This window comes from Acomys minous, assembly GCF_964271855.1.
Source record: "Acomys minous genome assembly, chromosome: 18".
Lineage (NCBI taxonomy): Eukaryota > Metazoa > Chordata > Mammalia > Rodentia > Muridae > Acomys > Acomys minous.
Window position 1 is genome coordinate 14,068,644 of NC_140501.1, and position 18,911 is coordinate 14,087,554.

The 18,911-nt window shown below is 35.6% G+C and overlaps 1 pseudogene across 1 annotated transcript; it reads right to left on the reverse strand.

Moving 5' to 3' along the window:
* Positions 1–433: 433 nt before the first annotated feature.
* LOC311589579 (U3 small nucleolar RNA-interacting protein 2-like) lies at positions 434–9,226 on the reverse strand (annotated as a pseudogene). The gene is made up of 2 exons: positions 9,107–9,226; positions 434–1,438 (listed from the first exon to the last, which is right to left on the reverse strand). The product of its transcript is annotated as a U3 small nucleolar RNA-interacting protein 2-like (transcript).
* Positions 9,227–18,911: the final 9,685 nt, after the last annotated feature.

Genomic DNA, 18,911 nt, shown 5'->3' on the forward strand with positions numbered 1-18,911 from the left:
TTTTTTTTTTTTTTTTTTTTTGCCATTGTATGGTTTTGACTTCTTAGTCAAAATTCAGGTGTCCATAGATTTATCTCTGGATCTTCATTTCAATTTCTTTGAATATCCCCTTTGTTTTAATGGCAATACCATGCAGTTTTTCATTATCATAACTCTGTAGTACGACTTGACATCAGGGATGGTGATACCTCTAGAAGTTTTGTTTTGTTTTGTTGGTTGGTTGGTTGGTTTGGTTTTTCGAGACAGGTATTCTTTGTGTAACAGCTCTGGATATCCGGGAACTTGCTCTGTAGACCAGGCAAGGAGGCTTTAATTTAAAAAGGGGTGGAAGGCACTTAAATAAGGATGAATGTCAGGAGACAGTAACAGGGGCTGCAGGGTCCCAGAGGAATGGGATGATACATACGGAGTAGCAGCCTTTTGATAATCCATCATCGGTCAAGCCTGTGCTCCTATCCCATTCCTGCCACTAAGATGTCCCCAGCACTGGAGAGCTTGAGGCTGTTGATAAAACCAACCTGGATGATATCACAGAGAGAGTCATGCTGCCTGAAGCCCTCTCGACACAGCCAAAGCCACACACAGGCATTGTGGGAGCCCATGGCCACATGGTCTGTATTGCGTAGGGATGCCACCAATGATACCAAGAAAGGCTGTTCCAAGCTGGGTTCCACATGTAGCCCATGGGCTTCATGCTAGAAGGCAAGTAACTGTATCTGGGAGTGACCCACAAAGCCACAGAGCCTTCATCTGCACCTGACACCATGTGTTCCTCCTTGATCAGATGAAATCAGTCAACGGAACCCTGGTGGCCATAGAAGAGAAGCTTGGATTTCTATGGGATGTTCCACACAAGCATAGTCCCATCCCAACCCCCAGCTGTCACACAGTATTCTCGACTCATGGAGTCTAATGCAGCCACAGCATTCTGGTGCCCAAACAGTGTCTCCACATAGGAGTTTTCTGCTACATTCCACACCTTCACAGAGCAGTCATGGCAAATGCTGTAGATTGGATAGGCACCACATTGGAAGGCCAGTCCCAACACGGCAGCCTGGTGGCCCATAAAGGTGTACAGGTGCTGAAAGTTCTGGGCCTCCCAAATTAGAATGAGCTTACTACAGTCACCAGGGGCAAGGTACTTGCCATCAGAGGATGTGGCTGCTGTGTCCTGCAGACTGCCCTTGGGTACCATTCTTGGCTCTAAGTATCACACACAGCTTCTGCCCACTTTCTATACTGCACTCAATGATGGTAAGGTTTTGGGAGGTGGCATGATGGCCAGGTCATCAGGAATGATAACTAACGACATGATGAAGAGCTGGTGGCCCCACAAAACTCGAATGTCTGTGGAAGCAGGGACCTGGATCTCCTTTGCTACCGACATTTGCAACCTGCCTCTCAGCCAACAAAACACTGACCATACTTGAGACCCATCCTATGGGAGAGAACAAATCCCTGATGCTAGTAATGTTACTCTGCTATACTTATAGACAGAAGCCTACCATAACTCCTCTGAGAGGCTTCACCCACAGAGGCAGATACCCATAGCCCAAAGAAAAAAAAGAAAACAAATACAAGCAAAAAAAAAAAAAAAGAGTGGTTACTCTAACCTGTAGACTTACAGAAACTCAGATGCTTTCAACTTCTATCTGTAGAGCAAGGATACACAATGAAATTAACCTGACATGTAAAACTATTAGACTCGTGAAATCTTCAGCAGATGGTTCTTGTCATGCAAGACTGCTGATCCAAGTTCATTACTAACAGCCCTGTAAATGTGAAAGACATAATGAACTTGTCAACCTTTCTTCTAAACTCCATTCAAGTGTATTACAGATGTCATATGCTCACAGAGAAACAGAGCTAATAATAAATAAAACAGATCTTAAAAGAATTAAGATTAAAATATTTAATATTAAAATTTTAATTTTTCCAGTTTCAATCAATTATGAAAAGTATTCAACATTTAAAATTAGTCTTGATTTGTTTTTAAATAAATAAATATTTACTATTGAGATGTTATGGTGCTGTGATGGTATACACTGATTGTTTCTTTGACGGATTCTATAGTCACCCACAGACAAACCTCTTAGCATGACTGGGAAGGAATTTCTAGACGCCATGAGCTGAGAAATGATCCACTGTCAGTGTGATCTGATTCTTGTCCTGAGGTGCATAAATAGATAAAAATAAGGACAGAATTGGAGCTGCGCTTCTATCATTCTTTGGTCCATACTCCTGCCACAGTTATGGACTCTGCATCCACACAAAGACATCTTTCATTCCCTCAGTGGCTTTTGTGAGGAATTTACTCATTAACAACAAGGAAGGTAACTAATACAGCTAAACAGTCATTGTTAGTCTTACTGTGGTACTTTAAATATTAACCACATAATTGTTACTTCAAGAACTTAATTTTTTAATTTTATTTTATTAATTTATTAATATTACATCTCTATGGTTATCCCCTCCCTTGTATTCTCTCATTCCACCCTCCCTCCCATTTTCCCCTTACTCCCCTCCCCTATGACTGGAACTGAGGGGGACTTCAGCCCCCTGTATATGCTCATAGATGGCTATAAATTTACATGTAATTGTCTGGAGTAATAATGATAATAATTGAGGTTGTATACTGTTGCTTTCTATAGTTTTTTCTAAGAGCAATATCTTGCAAATATACATATATATGTATAAAGATAGATAGCTAGATAGGTTGATAGATATACATATAGATGTAAATGTAGATGTATATATATATATATATGTGTATGTGTGTGTGTGTGTGTGTGTGTGTGTGTGTGTGTGTGTGTATAGATGACAGAGATAGAGGTAGATATACTTAATCATTGCCACAGTTACATTGCTAAAATCCACAAATTTTATCTAGATGTGCTCAGGGACATAAGTTTTCAAGGCTGTGTGTATGTATTTGAGTGTTTGTGCATGTGTGAGTCCTTGTGTGTGTGCATGTTCACGCACACTCATGTGTGTACTTATGGAATTTTATCACTTTTTTGACTAATATAAGATTTTCAAAGCTTCTGGGATCATTGGTAGACCCGTTTCATACAGATACTCTTAAAAACATTGTTCTACTTCTAAGCAGTCATGTTTATCAGTCGAGGAAACACTTTGACCTAAATGAGTTGATACTTAATTTAAAAGCAATTGTGGATGACTTGAGGTAATAATTTGGTAGGATAGATGGAAGACACTCAGCATGCTAGTGAAGGAAGTGGAGCATAAGACTGAAAATAAAATAGTACAAGGCACAAAATCATCAAAGAAACCATTGTTTGAAATTAGGCAATACAGAACTTGCCTTATGGGAATACTTGAGTTAAGTGATAACTATTAAAATAAAAGTGAGTAATTTGTCAGTAGGTATAAGAGTATCTATTTTCACTGACAAGTACTTGTTAGTACATAATAAAATTCATATTTATATCTACTTTGTATTTATTGTGTAAATGAATAGCAGGAAATAGATTGGTAAAACAGTTTAATTTTCTCAAGATGCTTCCAATATACTAGGGAAAAAAACTGTGCTCATTTGCCAAAGAAATAATATTGGTGCTCAATATAGTATGCTGATATGAAATCTAGTGCCAAAGAACAAGAACATAATTAGGTTATATTCCACAAGAGATGGGGGGATCAGTTACCAGTTAAAGGTGGCATAATACTGGTAAAAAGTAAAATAAGAGAATGCTCTCATGATTAAGAAGAGAGAAAATGCTGACTTCTGGGAAGGTGGGTTGACAGAGAGCAGGATTTATAGTAGGGAGGGTGAGGAGCCAATATCTCTCTCACAAAGCCTGGAGCCATAACACAAGATCCTTGAAAATAAGTGTGAGACTGACATTGAGAATCAATCCTAAAATCAACACATCAAACTGCCTGAGATGACAGGTACACTCATGTTTTTATCTTGCCTTTCTGTGATACACTTTGGCTGAAAAAAAAAACATAAATGAATTTCATTTATCTACACTTTGAACATCAAAGAACTTTCCATTTTTGTTATATTTTAATGAGTATCGCAAATAATCCCTGAACACAGAGGAAACTGCTTGTGCAGGTACTGCTAAATTGCTGTGTAATCAGGGTCTGATTGGGTCTGATTATGAAAGTTCTCCTTAATGAATACAAATGTTTGCTAGACTGCTAATATCCTTCCTTTATTACACATTTGCTGTGCAATGGGTCTTGTGAGGCTCTAAAGGACATCTATTATATTCCAAATCTCTCATACTTGAAGTTTCAGTTTAAACAATGATAAAATATATATTAGTAAACCTTAAGAATATCTATGAAATTAATTCATAAAGGAGCCATTGGTATGGACACTAGTGGTCACAAATAATGAGTTGCAAATGTCACCAAAGAAAAAGCTTCAGTGACTTGTTCCTTAACATGTAGGTCAGCTAATGCCACACACAAAAGAGGGATAAACATTAACACCTTTTTAAGCTGAAGATGATTAGATACTTTAGCTTTCTACATCAAATTTCTAGTCTATAACATAAATTTATAATACAAAATAAATCTGAATATTCAAACAAAATTTTCTGTGTGCTTGTTGTCATTCTTGTTGTAATCCTAAAGGGTTGAACTGACAGTGCTTTGGAAGAGAAGTGGCTAAGAGTGGAGCTTTTCTAAACTTTATGATTTCTAATTTAAATAGAATAATTTAATTTATTTTATTTTCCCTGTACCATTATCCATTTTTGACACTTTTGCCATCCTTGATGGCCTTTGGATCCTGGCTTTAAAATTTTACACACACTCTCTCTAGCAAATTTCTTTCCAGGGTGCATGCATCACAGGTTTATAAATGAACTTCTTATTTTTTGATTAAGCCATCTAGAATATATTCAAGTTTGTAATCTAAATTTCAATTCATTTTCACTGCTCAGAACTGCTCTGATTCCTATCTACAGTGGATAAAATGAGACTTAGAATGTAAGTTATTCATATAGTAAGGAGGATAATGTATATGTAGTCATTAGCCCATGAGCTGGAAACTCCTAAAAATTCAGTTCCCCTTGGAATCCTCTGTTGTTGTTTTTGTTTTCTTTTATTCCTTATCTTGTACTAATAAATTACTGGAGTGGTGAACCAAAGGTTTTGCATCATCAGTTTAAGATATCTTACATGGTTTCGTTCTCTAAAAAGATGTCTTTATCAAACCTCATCAGTGACCTACATCTACTCTCTGTCCATCTGTTACAACTTTTCTCTCTCTGAGCATTCAAGTGCTTTTAACACTTTTAATTATTGGCTCATTCCTAAAATGTTGTTCTCATGTATTTCTATGACCCTTTTCCTTCTTCTTACTCTTTATTCTTCATTTGTTTTTACAAATTACAGAGAGTCCACAAGCTGAAAAGCAGAGTCTTACATAAAGTCATGAGGGCTACAAAAGGAGTCCAAGACAGCCAAGGCTACCCAGAGAAACCCTGTCTCAAAACAAAACAAAACAAAACAGAACAAAAACAAGAAAAAATGTATAGCGTAATGAAAGAAGTGATTTTCCATATTAAAATAGTGTAAGAACTACATTATGGGCTTTTCTTGTTCTTTAGAGGCACCAAATGTATCATCATTTACTGATTTAGGATGATATTAAATGATTGTATGCTTCCTTTCAATATATTATGTGAATATATTCATTAAAATCAAACTATGATGCTTCTATGGTATCAGAATTTGGAAGAAATTAATAATATAGTTGAGTCTACTCTTCAGATTGTGTTTTGCTATTTAAATAAATTATGTTATTTGTTCAGTTCAAAGATATTAGAAATCATCTGGTACAAATATTTTATTTTATTTTATTTGTAAATTATTTTATTTTATACAATGATTTATATAATTATATCTGATACAATTATTTACTTATTAAAAGTGAGATATCTCATTTCTACAAGTAGTAATAATTGAGCTAGAAGAAAACTGGTCTGTTGATCAAACTCAATGTATATATCAATCTTAGAGACAACAGAGAAAACTAATACCTCTACTGAGCATAGTCCATGCAAAATGCCTATTACAGAAAACTTATCAAATATATTTACCAACTATGATGCTCTCTCATTCTTTAAAGAGACCAAATCTGTATAAGAAAGTTATACCAATTTCTACTAGAACCATCAGTTCTTCAGTTTTATAATAGTTTTCAAAATTGTGTACAATTTTCCCTTCTTCTAGGAATGTAAGAAGCTATATGTCTCAGCAACATAGCTAATGATAAACTGGACAAAAAATCTAAATAATTGTCTAAACAAAATGAGTTTGTGTTACTCCTAATTTCTACATGAAAACAAAGTAATGATAAACCCTACTGAAATGGTTATGTTCCATAAGTGGAGTTAGAACCCATATCACATACAGAGAATCATAGAATGTGTTTCAGGAGTTGATTTTCATTCCAGCTCTTTTATTTTTAGTGTATTGAGAAAAATTACCCATGGACTATATTAGGTGGTTTATATATTCTCTAAACCAGAAATAATGTAACAAACATCATGGTCTTATTATGAGTTAAGGTTACCATAACCCAGGTATTATACAGTTTGGTCCACAGTAGCAGTGTAAAATAAATATGGATTTTTATTTGTGTCACATGATATTTTCAGAATTTATAAAGAAGAAAATTACTAACATATTCCAGTAGAATATATGCTCTTCTGTATGTGTATTTGTTTAAAAAACATATTACATGTATAAAATTGATAGCTGATAAAAGTTACAGAATAGTATTAAAGAATAGTTTTGTATTCCATGTAGTTAAGTAAAGAAATAATATAAGAATGACATGCAAATGCAAAACATCATCATCACAATACAAACTGTATGAAATATTTTATCTTCAAGGGAATACAGGACATGACACCAAAGCAATTATTCAGAAATGAGCTATGTAAGTTCAGAGTAGAGTTCAAAGATCATATTATAAACACAAATGGACAAATCTTCGGCCCCAAACTGGCTTCTTTTAAGCTGTTAAATTATTCATGAGAAAATGTTAAATCCTGTATTGCTATACATCTAAAAAGTACATGTCAATTCATAAAAGTTAATAAAAACTAAACTACTTGCCAATTCCTACTCTGTTTGTTTACTTTCCTTTACCTGTACTACTTTCAGAGAATAACTTGGATCCATAGCAATTTATGAGTCAATTCATTATAACAATCTGGGAACCAGATGATTAATGTGAATCTCTTAATATATTCAGAGTGATGTGAAGCATGCAAAATATTCTTTCTCAGTTCTGCACATAATATATGCCCTGACACCTTCAATGCACATTGCTGAACATAAAGATTGAATCCTAATAAATAAAAGAATTTTTCATGGTGATGTAAGGCAGCATAGCTTTTCATTGTGATGACCTACAGGGAACATGACCATTGACTCTGAAACACTATTTCTTTGTCTGTGTTCATGCATGTCATAAAAGCTTGTTAGAAAAAGTGATATCCTCTTATTAAGGATAATTTACCATAACTGATGTATAATTTTCTTCAGAGACTTTAGGAATGAATAGTTTCTGTCTTTTCTTACATTCCATACTATTTTAATAAAATATTTCATTAGTCTATAAATCTAAAGACATAGAAATAAAGGCAAACAAGTAGCCACTTCCAACTTAAAGACAAGTTTGAGTTTTTTTTTTTCATTTTAAATGTTATAAAAGTAAAGCAATAATAACTAATTGAAGTGGATTTAAAATAAAAATTTCCCAATCTCCAATTACTGGTACACATTAATTGTATATACAATTTTCATCAAATGTAAAAATAAACCTTTCATGCTCAAGAACAAAAAGATGACATGTAAAAAAAGATAAGTGTGCACATGTCAAATCAATGTTCTTTTCTGGGCTCTTGAGAAAATGTAAATTAAAATATAATTCAATTTGAAACTCTGATGTTTATGTAAAATAAATTTATTTAATAAAAGTAATAGTTATCATTGTCTCAGTGAGTAAGGAGAGACTAGTGAGTGGAAGGAAGCTAGAGAGGTTTTGGAGGTGGCTGTAGTGAAAATAGTCTGTTATCTAGTTTTGAATGAAGAATAGAGAGCACACATATACACATACACATGCACACAATTTATCAATCTATTTTGCAAGCATTTATTAATTCTTTGTGAGTTTCACATCATGCACCGCAGTTCCACTCATATCTTCATCCCTTGAATTTGACTTCTGCCCTTGTAAGCTACCCTTGAAAATAGCGCATGCGAGCACACACACACACACACACACACACACACACACACACACACGCAGAACAAATGATAAAAAATATCTTGTCATGAAAGTAGTGTGTCACAATATGTCCCACAATATACTTGTCCGTCCATATATCTTCATTTGCACATGTTCATTGCAGTGAGTTATTGTCTGGTTCGAGGTCTATGGCTTTTGTGACATCATTAAATTGGCTACTTACGGGGACACCTCCTGGTTCTCATGTTGTTGCTCTATGTCAGGGAGATCTTGAAGCTTTGGATCAGGAGGACTGACATTTTCATGTGCTCAAACAATTCACAGATGATGTATGTGTATTTTAAGGTGGCCCAACACAATGACTTGGATCTGGGCCTGGGTGCTAGCTGAGTTGGTCATACTGCAAGTTCTCCCTTAACTGCACCACCAGGGCAAGCTTTCAGAACTGCTCCAGCTAGGCCAACCAGTGCCTCCATCAACAGGAGGCAAGAGCAGTTCTTCTACTCTAATGCCCTCAGGGATGGCTCACCTGCACCAACATTTCCATAGCCAGCTCTACTATGCTGCTCAATAGAGGCATACAGCACTCTCTCAAGGCTACAGGCTGTGAGGGGCTGGGCTAGCTCCTTTGCTGTTACATCCCATGGGCTGCTCACCTGTGACTTTGCCATTGGGGCCAGCTGGACTGTGTTTCTCAGGAAATGCACAGAACCTTCTCTCCTGCCAGTGATGGTCAAGGTCACGCTCCCAACTACCACAGATGGCGAGGAGAGAAAACTTCACGCTCTCACTCCTGCCACCTCACTGCAGAAAAGTGGAGGGGCCAGCTCTCCCTCACTCTCATGCTCAGAACTGGCTTACCTGTGCTCCTCCAAGCAGAGCCAGCCCTACTACGCTACCTAGGCTGGGCCCAGGGCCTGGTCTCCTGAGTACTACCACCTGTGAGAGGTAATTCCAGCTCTCCAGATTACCACAGCCCATGAGGGACAGGGCAAGTTATGCACAACTCCCTGCTATCCATGTGTCCCAGGCACCTTCCCAATCCAAGGACATGCCATGGTCTCTAGTAGCAAGATGAGCCACAGACATCAACACCATCCCCTGGTGCTGTATAGCCATGGGCCCTGACATAACTCTCAGCATCAGCATGGCCTGGGAACTGCCTACCTACAAGAAGCTGTTGCACTCCTCCCTTGTGTCTCCAGTAACACCTCCCTTCTCAAGGCTCAAACTGTTCTCTCTCTCTCTCTCTCTCTCTCTCTCTCTCTCTCTCTCTCTCTGTGTGTGTGTGTGTGTGTGTGTGTGTGTCTCTGTCTGTCTGTCTGTCTCTCTCTCTCTCTCTCTCTCTCTCCTGTTTACCACACATTTGCACATTGTAGTGGTTTGGGGCCATGCAGCTGCCAGGTTTTGGGGTGACCTCTTCTATCTGAATCCTGCCCTGTGACAACAATCAGGCTTTTAGATGTCTACAGCACACCACTTGTCATGGTGGCAGGCAGATCTATGGACTACTACAGTCTCCTGCAGGTGTAGTGTGGCAGCAAGAGGGCCTCTGTGTGTCTACCACTCATCTCTGGCATGTGGCAGAGGACAACTCTGTGGACATCTTTTCCCACCTGCATCATATAGCATGGCAGTTAGAGAGTTTGTGGATGTCTCCTGACTTTACTTTTAACCTCCATTGCCATCACCATGGTTCTGAAATACTATGATGACCTCTTTTTCACTGACCTCAGCACAGCAGCCAGAGGTCCCAGCCAAAGGTAAGTCAGGTTGTCAGGCTTTATAAAGTTTATATTATATTATACTTATATTATACAGTGCGTACTAGCTCAAAAACACTCTATTAATGTCTGAAGATAAATAAGTCTTATAGATTTACATATAAGTACACAATACTCAGTCAGCTAAGGAAAATGAAATAATCATATAGATCTCTTCTTCAATATGGCTTTACATAAAGGCAAAATTACATCTTCTTCAGGCTGCCTACATCCAGCTTTTTGATGCACACATCAATTGTGTACATTACTTTGTTGTTGAACATATTCCCATGTTCTGATAGCAGATTTAACTAAAATCCAAAATACTTACATTGAAAAAGGGACAATTCAGTGCATAATGGAAAAGATGAAATAGCCTGGAAGAAGCATCAAATGCAATGAGAGCAACTTAAAAAACACAGACACGATACAAGTTGTGAGCTGAAGTAAATGAGAAGAGTAATTAGTGAGTCAAGATTAATCAGGAGAGCTGCAGCAATGATTTTTCTTTTTTAATTGCAGCCAGGCAGAAATGCAATGACAGGTTTGGGAAGAAAAGGAAGGTGTTATGTTTTAATAGATGTTCACTGAGAAAATACTTTTCAGGAACAAAAAACATATTCTGCACTATTTTCTTGGCTATAATGACGGTTGACTACATCTCAATCCTGTGTCTAGTCTGTTAATATTCACCTTACTGGAGGAAAGACAAAAATGATCCTCTTGGCCACTGGATGCTCAAGTGTCTTGTTATCCTGAATTAAGTCAGTTCCATTTCTTTCCCTATAGCTTAAATAACTTAAGATTAAATATTATTTTAGAAATATCTATTTGTATATTTACATCTAGCTTTATGTTGAGGTCTTTGATCCATCTGGAATTGAGTTTTTAACAGTGTCATGAGTATGAATTCTTTTGTATGCAGCCATGCAGTTTGACAAGTACCAATTGTGAAAATTGCTACCTGGTTTTTCCAGTATGTATTCTGAGTTCTTTATAAAAAAAATCAGGTGTCTGTAGGTGTGTGGATTTAAGTCAGTGTCTTTAATTTTATTCTATTGATCAACCCAGGTTTTTTTGTGTTGCACTATTATGGTGCTATTATTACTATACATCTGTAGTACAGTCTTAGGCTGCAGATCTTGATGCTTTCAGCAATTTTATTATCATTATTGAGTGTTTTAGTGATGTTGGTTTTTTGTGTTTCCATATAAAGGCAAAAATTATCCTCTCAAAATCCATGAAGATCTGTACAGCAATTTTGATGGAGATACCATTATATCTATAGATTGTTTTTTGTAATATGGCAGTTTATAGTATATCAGTTCTTCTGGTTCATGAGATTGGGTTTATCTTCTTCAATTTCTTTTTTTATTGTCTCTAAGTTTTATCATATAAGTCTTCACTTGCTTGGTTAGAGGCGCAACAAAATATTCTACATTATATGAAGCTATAAATAATTGTCATTTCAAAGAGTTTTCTGGTGGAATTTTTAGTGTCCCTTATGTATGCTACCATAGTTTCTGCAAATAGAAGTGCTTTGATGTTTCCCTTGCCAACTTGCATCTCCGTTATCTCATTCAGTTGTCTTATTACCCTAGTGAAGACTTCATGTACTATATTGAAGATTATATTTACTGTACAGCTTTTCTTTGTTCCTGATTTTTTATGTAATTGCTTTGAGTTTTTCTCCACCTAAGTTGACATTGACTGTGGGCTTGCTGTGAACTGTTAATTATGTTCATATGTGTTATTTATATCTATAAACTCTTCCAGACTTTTATGAGCTATCCAGCCTCTGGCTCCCAACACTCTGGGCAGTGCCAGGAGTGGATTTCCTCTCATGTAATGGGTTTCAAACTACTTTGCCTTTGTGACGCTTTCCTCTTTCTGGGTCTCCTTGTCTAACCTGCATAAAAAAGAAAATACATAGTGTTACTACAACTTGGTATGTCAAGGCTGGTTGATATTCTTCCAGGCCATCCCTTTAGAAGCAAAGGAGAAATAGATGGGGAAGAAAAAAAGGAGGGGTAGTGGCAAGGGAGTACAAGGAGAGGAGGGAGGGGAAACTGCAGTCAGGATGTAAAATAAATAAAATTTAAAAGACCTAATCACACCCTTCAAATGTAGTGAAAACTGTTTTGCTCATGGAGTGTCTAACTTCATTCTTCAGTAAAAGTGCACATTACATGTGGATATGAAATACAAAAGAAGTACTGACATGTTTTCATAAACGCTGTTTTAATATATTTTATTTTATTTATTGTGAACTTTGAACACATTTTAAGGATAAATACATTCAAATGAATAAAAAGGATAAACAGGATGAATTGCAATTCTTATCTTTTCTTTGTACAAAAACAAAAAGTATTATAAATAAGATTCCTGAAGCAATGAGATAGCTCAACTGGAAAGAGCTTGCCTGGCAAGTGTACAGGTAAAAGCTCAGATCCAAACACCCAAATTAAAATCCGGGTGCAAGAACACATGTCTTAAGCAAAGTACAGAAGAAGTAGACATGCTGATCACTGTCTTTCACTGGATGCAAAGGCAAGAGCTGATAGGTTTAGGTCTAATGTTAGGGGAGGAAGGCTACACCTTTCTGAGGGGAAGGAGGGAGGGTGTGTAAGATAGGAAGGGTGGGACTGGGAGGCAATGAGGGAGGGGGCTACAATCAGGATGGAAAGTGAACAAATTTAAAAAAAGGTAATCAAGTCCACCAAAATCAGAAACAAGCCAAGGCTTACCACTCTCAGTTAGTTAATATAGTACTTGAAGTTCTACCTAGAATAATACAAAAACTAAAGGAGATCAAGGGACTACAAATTAAAAAAGAAGTCAAACTTTTCTATTCACAGATGATATGACAGTATATAAGTGACCCCAAAAATCCTACCAGAGAAATTCTGCATCTTATAAACACCTTCAGCAATGTGGCTGGATATAAAATTAGCTAAAAATATTTAGTAGCCCTCATTTATAGGAGCAATAAATGGGCTGAGAATGAAATTATGGAAACAACACCCTTCACAATAGCCAATAGCCACAAACAATATAAATATCTTGGTGTAACTCTAACCAACCAAGTGAAAAGACCTGTATGACATGAACTTTAAGTCTTTGAAGAAAGAAATTGAACAAGACATCAGAAGATGGAAAGATGACCCCTGCTCATGGATTGTTAGGTTAAGTTAGTAAAACTGACCATATTACTGAAAAGTAATATTAATAAAAACTGCATGGCATTGACATAAAACCAGACCAGTTATTCAATAGAATTCAATCAAGGATGCAGAAATAAATGCACATACCTATAGACACTTGATTTTTGACAAAGAAGTCAAAATTATACAATGGACAAAAGAAAATATTTTTAAGAAATGGTGCCACTCTAAATGGGTGTTGGTATGTAGAAGAATGCAAACAGAACATTATTAATCACCTTGAAAAAAAACTAAAATTCATGTGGATCAAAAGCTTCAACATAAGACTGGATATACTAAATCTAATAGAAGAGAAAATGAGAAAGAGATTTGAATGTGTTGGTAGTGGAGAACACTTCCTGAACAGAACACCAACAACTCAGAAACTAAGCTCAACATTAATAAATTGGACTTCATGAAATGGACAAGCTTCTAAAAGACAGAGGGCACAATAAATAGGACAACATGGCAGCTTATAGATTCGGAAAACATCTTCACCAACCCTTCACCAGCCACAACAGAGGGCTAATATAAAAAGAACTTATGCAACTAGACATCAACAAGAAAAATAACCCAATTAAAAATAGGATACAGATCTAAAGAGGGAATTATCTACAGAGCAGTCTCTAATGACCAATGGATCTGGACCCAGTGGGACCTGCAGAAACTAATGCACCAACCAAGGAAAATACATGCAGAAAATCTAGCTCTTCTGTTCAGATGTAGCTGATGGACAGCTCATTCTCCATGTTGTGACAATGGGGCAGAGAGGGAACTGCTCCTAACTTGAGCTCTATTGCCTATGATTTGATCTCTGCCCCTAATCACCTCTAGGTCATTCCATTCCTCCCATTCTTCCATACAACTCTCAGCATAGGATGCAGGCTACCCTCATGAGACCTGATATATTGTGATTAGATGTTGGGGGAGGAGTCCCCCCCTCCATCAGAGAGAGGTCCAGCATAAGAGAATAGGGCAGAAGATGGAGGGAGGGTGGGAATGGGAAGATAGGAGTGAGGTCCCCCTCAGTCACAGACATGGGGGGGGTAGAGGGAAAGTGGGTGGGAGGGAGGGATGGGAGGATACAAGGGATGAGCTAACAATTGAGATATAATATGAATAAATTAATAAAATATTAAAAAAGAGTGAGGGGATAGCAATCAGGATATAATGTAAATAAAAAACCCAAATAATAATAATAATAATAATAATAATAATAATAATAATAATAATAATAATAATCCTTAGACCCAAAACTTGTCTTGCCTACATGAAGTACAGGGATAAAGATGAAGCAGAGACTGGGGGAATGGCAAAGCAATGACTCACACAACTTGGGATCCAACCCATGGGAGAGAGCCAAACGTGACACTGTTAATGATGCTCTGCTATACTTGCACACAGGAGCTTCACATTTTTGTCTTCTGAGAGGAATCACCCAACAGTTGATGAAAACAGACGCAGAGCCACATAAGAGCTGGGGGAGTTTTATGGAAAAGTTGGAGAAAGGATTGAGGGAGCCTGAGGGGTCACGACTCCACAAGAAGTTTTACAAAGTAAACTAAACTTGGCGACTCACAGAGGCTGAAACACCAACCAAAGAGCATGCATGGGCCAGACTTAGGCACTGTACACATAATAACAAATATTAAGGGTGTTCTTCATGTGGATCGCCTAATAAGGGGAGTAGGGGCTTTCCTGTGTTGACTGCCTTTTGATCCCTTTCCCCTCCCTGGATTGCCTAGTTTTGCCTCAGTGGATAGGATGCCCTAAATCATGCTGTGTCTTGTTATGTCAGTTTGGGTTGGTACCCATAAGAAGCCTTCCCTTCTCTGAGAAGAAAAGAATAGGGGGAGAGTAGTGTGAGGGTGGTAGTAGAAGAGGATATAGGGGTCGTAGTCACAGTGTAAATTGACTAAATAAATAAATTAATGGAAAAATCATTGGGTCAAGATTATTTTGCCAGTAATTTTTTTTTATTGATAGTAAGAGGAGAATAGTGTATGATAGAACCAAATGATCTTCATTAAGCAATAGAAGGTGTTTAAATAACTGACGTGTTTCAAATTAACCTTTCACCTCTAAACCCTACAAGCATTTAATGAATATTCTGTTTTCCTTACACTGTATTTTTATATTTGATTATTATTTTTCTGAAAAAGGGTATATTTATCAATATATCAAACAATTTATCTTTACATAAGACTTCCTTTTATACAAAATTAAAGTGTAATTGTCAGAAGCAATTACCTTATTATCATTATTATCATTATTAATAGAATTAAGTAACCATAGGAAACAATCAGTATAAACACAAGTACATTTTAGAGTAGGATCCTGTCCTTTCAAAGCATATTTACTTCAATTTTGTTTTCACGGAAAATGAGAAGTATTCATTGTATTATCTGGACATTATTTCTTCATGGACTGATTGATTCATTAGATACCTTGGACTCTTACAAATTGCATAAACAACTTGGCTTACATTGGAGAACAACTCAGTATCTAATTCTGGCGTCCAGATTCAGAATCAGAAATGGCTTATGAGCTCAATCATTCTGAATATCTTTATTTTCATATCTTAGATCAGCTGTGGAATCTTGGCATATATAATAAGAAATTTCAAAAAGTAATTGAGATCACCAGTGAACGATAATTACCTAAAAGGTATTTGCTCCACAACAATGACACAATTAATCATTTATACATAATAACTATTTTCAACATTTTTGTTCATAGAGGTATATTAGCAGAAGTGGAGTACACAATTTTTAGGAGAACATGGTAAATTTTAGAAAAAGAGAATCAGAGACAATCCCCATCTATTCTATAGAAAGTATTAGAAAGCTATCTTGAGAAGTTGACTTATTGCATTTATACATTTACAGAGGATCTTAGATGGAAGGAAGCTATTATTTCATTGTCAACAGGGATTTGTATTACAACTGAGAACAGCATTCTCCTGTATACACCTATTGTGATAGATTTAATGAAGGCTGCTTTTATTCAAACTTATCTCAGTGGTTGTGTTTACCTTAGTTATAAATAAAACAAAGTGTATTCATAAAAGTCAGAAAGTATTAGTTTCTGGTGGGAAATAATTGCTATTTATCTAGAAAAATATGGATATATGCTGTACACCATTCATTTAGAAACATTCTTGTTACTGTGATACCACACACTAAATGTTCACTGTAGTGAAATATATTTTACTTAATTACTTCTGCTTTTAAATTCCATCAATATATGTTCATATAAAGTATAAATAAGAAAAACTGACACTAAAAGAATATTTAAATAATTTTACTTTATATAACTGATATTATTTTGAAGCATAGACCAATTTGTTAGAGGGTGTTAGGTAGAGCTTTGGATGCTGTGGTTAGTAAAGTGCTATGTGTTTAAGAGTAGGGATCTGAATTCATGAATTTTGGGCTCAGGAAATGCCACTCTTGTATCTGAGTTAACACCACACAGGCATACACACAAGAAATAAAATGGTTGAGAGAGGAACCATATTGCTAAATAATAATATTTCAATTTCTTGTAATTTGTAGGAGTAACTGCTCCTAGATTTTGGATCTCTGATTCCTTTTTGATTCCAGTAGCTATTTAATGATTATATATCATAAAACATATATTATATAATTGAACAGTATGTTATAATATGGAGGTTTCATTAGTGAATTATTGATCAATACTCTTGGTTCAATGTACTATTCATGACAAAAGATCAAAAGCTACTATACTATTCAAGTTGGGATAACTGGTTTTGCTCTGCACAGGATTGAGTTGCTACATCATCTGGTCTAATTGATACAAATAAATTTAATTTGTTACTTATTTTTAAATAAAGATATTTAAACGTAAATTTTAAGTTTTATGTGTATCTAGATGAATTTTAAAAAGGCATATTTACTAAAATTAAAGCAATTTTTATTACATCTAGAAATCCATTAGCTCTTTCCAAGAGGATATCTAGTCTGGATTAAGAACATTCATGTAACACCTTTGAGAGAAGAAATTCATTTATGTTTTGTGAACTACTTATCCTTCAGTTCCTGGTGAAAACAACAATAATAGCAGAGATCACCAACAGCTTTACAAAGTATTGATGATTTTTTTGTTGTTGTTGTTTTCTGTTTTTCGAGACAGGGTTTCTCTGTGTAGCCTTGGCTGTCCTGGACTCACTTTGTAGACCAGGCTGGCCTCATACTCACAGCGATCTGTCTGCCTCTGCCTCCCGAGTGCTGGGATTAAAGGCATGCACCTCCACACCTGACTGATGAATTAGTGTATTCAGAATTTTAGTCTCATATTCAAAACAAGACATTTTGCTTCAGCATTCAGTATGTACAAAGATATTTAATGATAGACAAACATGAATTCTGTTCAAAGATTACATTGCGTGGATGTCTGTGAATATTTCCTATGTTGTAATTTTTGTTGTCAGATGTTACTACTAAAGAACACTATGAAGAAACTTCTGTCAAATGGAACATGGAGGCAAGTCGTTCAGGAGTGCAAAACTAGTCTTGGCTCCACAACAAAATCAAAATCACTCTGGGTGACATTGCATCATTTCTAAAATAAATAAAGAAAAATCATAAGGGAGAAATTTATAACGTATGCACAAGTATATACATAGATAATTAATGTGGAAAGTGACTAGCTATTCAGATGCTTAGGATATAGAGTTGGAAGAGTGCTCATTTGATAAGCGAAGTTAAGGGTGAATTTTCAGGTTGAATATGAATGCATATGGAATCTTCCATTGGAGGATATATTTACAAGGTATTAGGTATTATAAGGGTTATTTTCTTATAAATGAACAAATTTTAGGAATATTCCACAAATATCTGGGGACTTTAAATATTAATCTTGTTACTTTTCATAATGATAGTGAAAGTATGAATTTTTAGGAATTTGAGGAAATCGTTATAATCCAATGAGTAAAATATATGCATCTCTACTGTAGTTTATGACCTATTTATTAACATCATTATTAATACTTCTCTTTATGTAATTGTATACATTAACTTAATTATATGGTGTTAAATATTTCCATGTTTTAAGAAAGTAAGTGAAAGATATTTTTAAAGTCTCTATTTTTTTCTACTTAAATTAGCTTATTGTCTTGATCTGTATGATAACTACTGGCATTAAACTCTATTAACAATCTATAAGCTTTCTGAATTAAAAATAACTAGCTAAGGTCAAGGTCTCAGTAACAAGATTCTTAGTGACTCGCATAACTTATGAACAGATGGTTTTGTTGACTGGAGCTACAATTAACCTTCTCACATAATTAATATTTGGTCTATATAAGATAAACACAATAAAATATGTTACTATAGTTCTTCAATTGCACTCTTGTCCTTGGTGTGCATGTATTTTATCACTTTTTATAAAAAATTCGGTTGTCATGAAGTATTAAATAGAAGGAAGATATATTAATGTGATTATCAACTATGCATTAGTACGCAAATGAAATATATGGTTTTCCATTCATCTAGATGGTACCTGTCTTTCCTTTCTTATAGTGAATTTATAGTGCTTGAAAAGAAAACAAATAACCACAGGTAACATATATATTTGAATGTATAAAAATTTATGTATGTTACCATAACAATTTTTTATGATTTTGGAGATTGAATATAGAGTCTCGTACATATGAGAAAAGTGTTCTTCTAGGATATA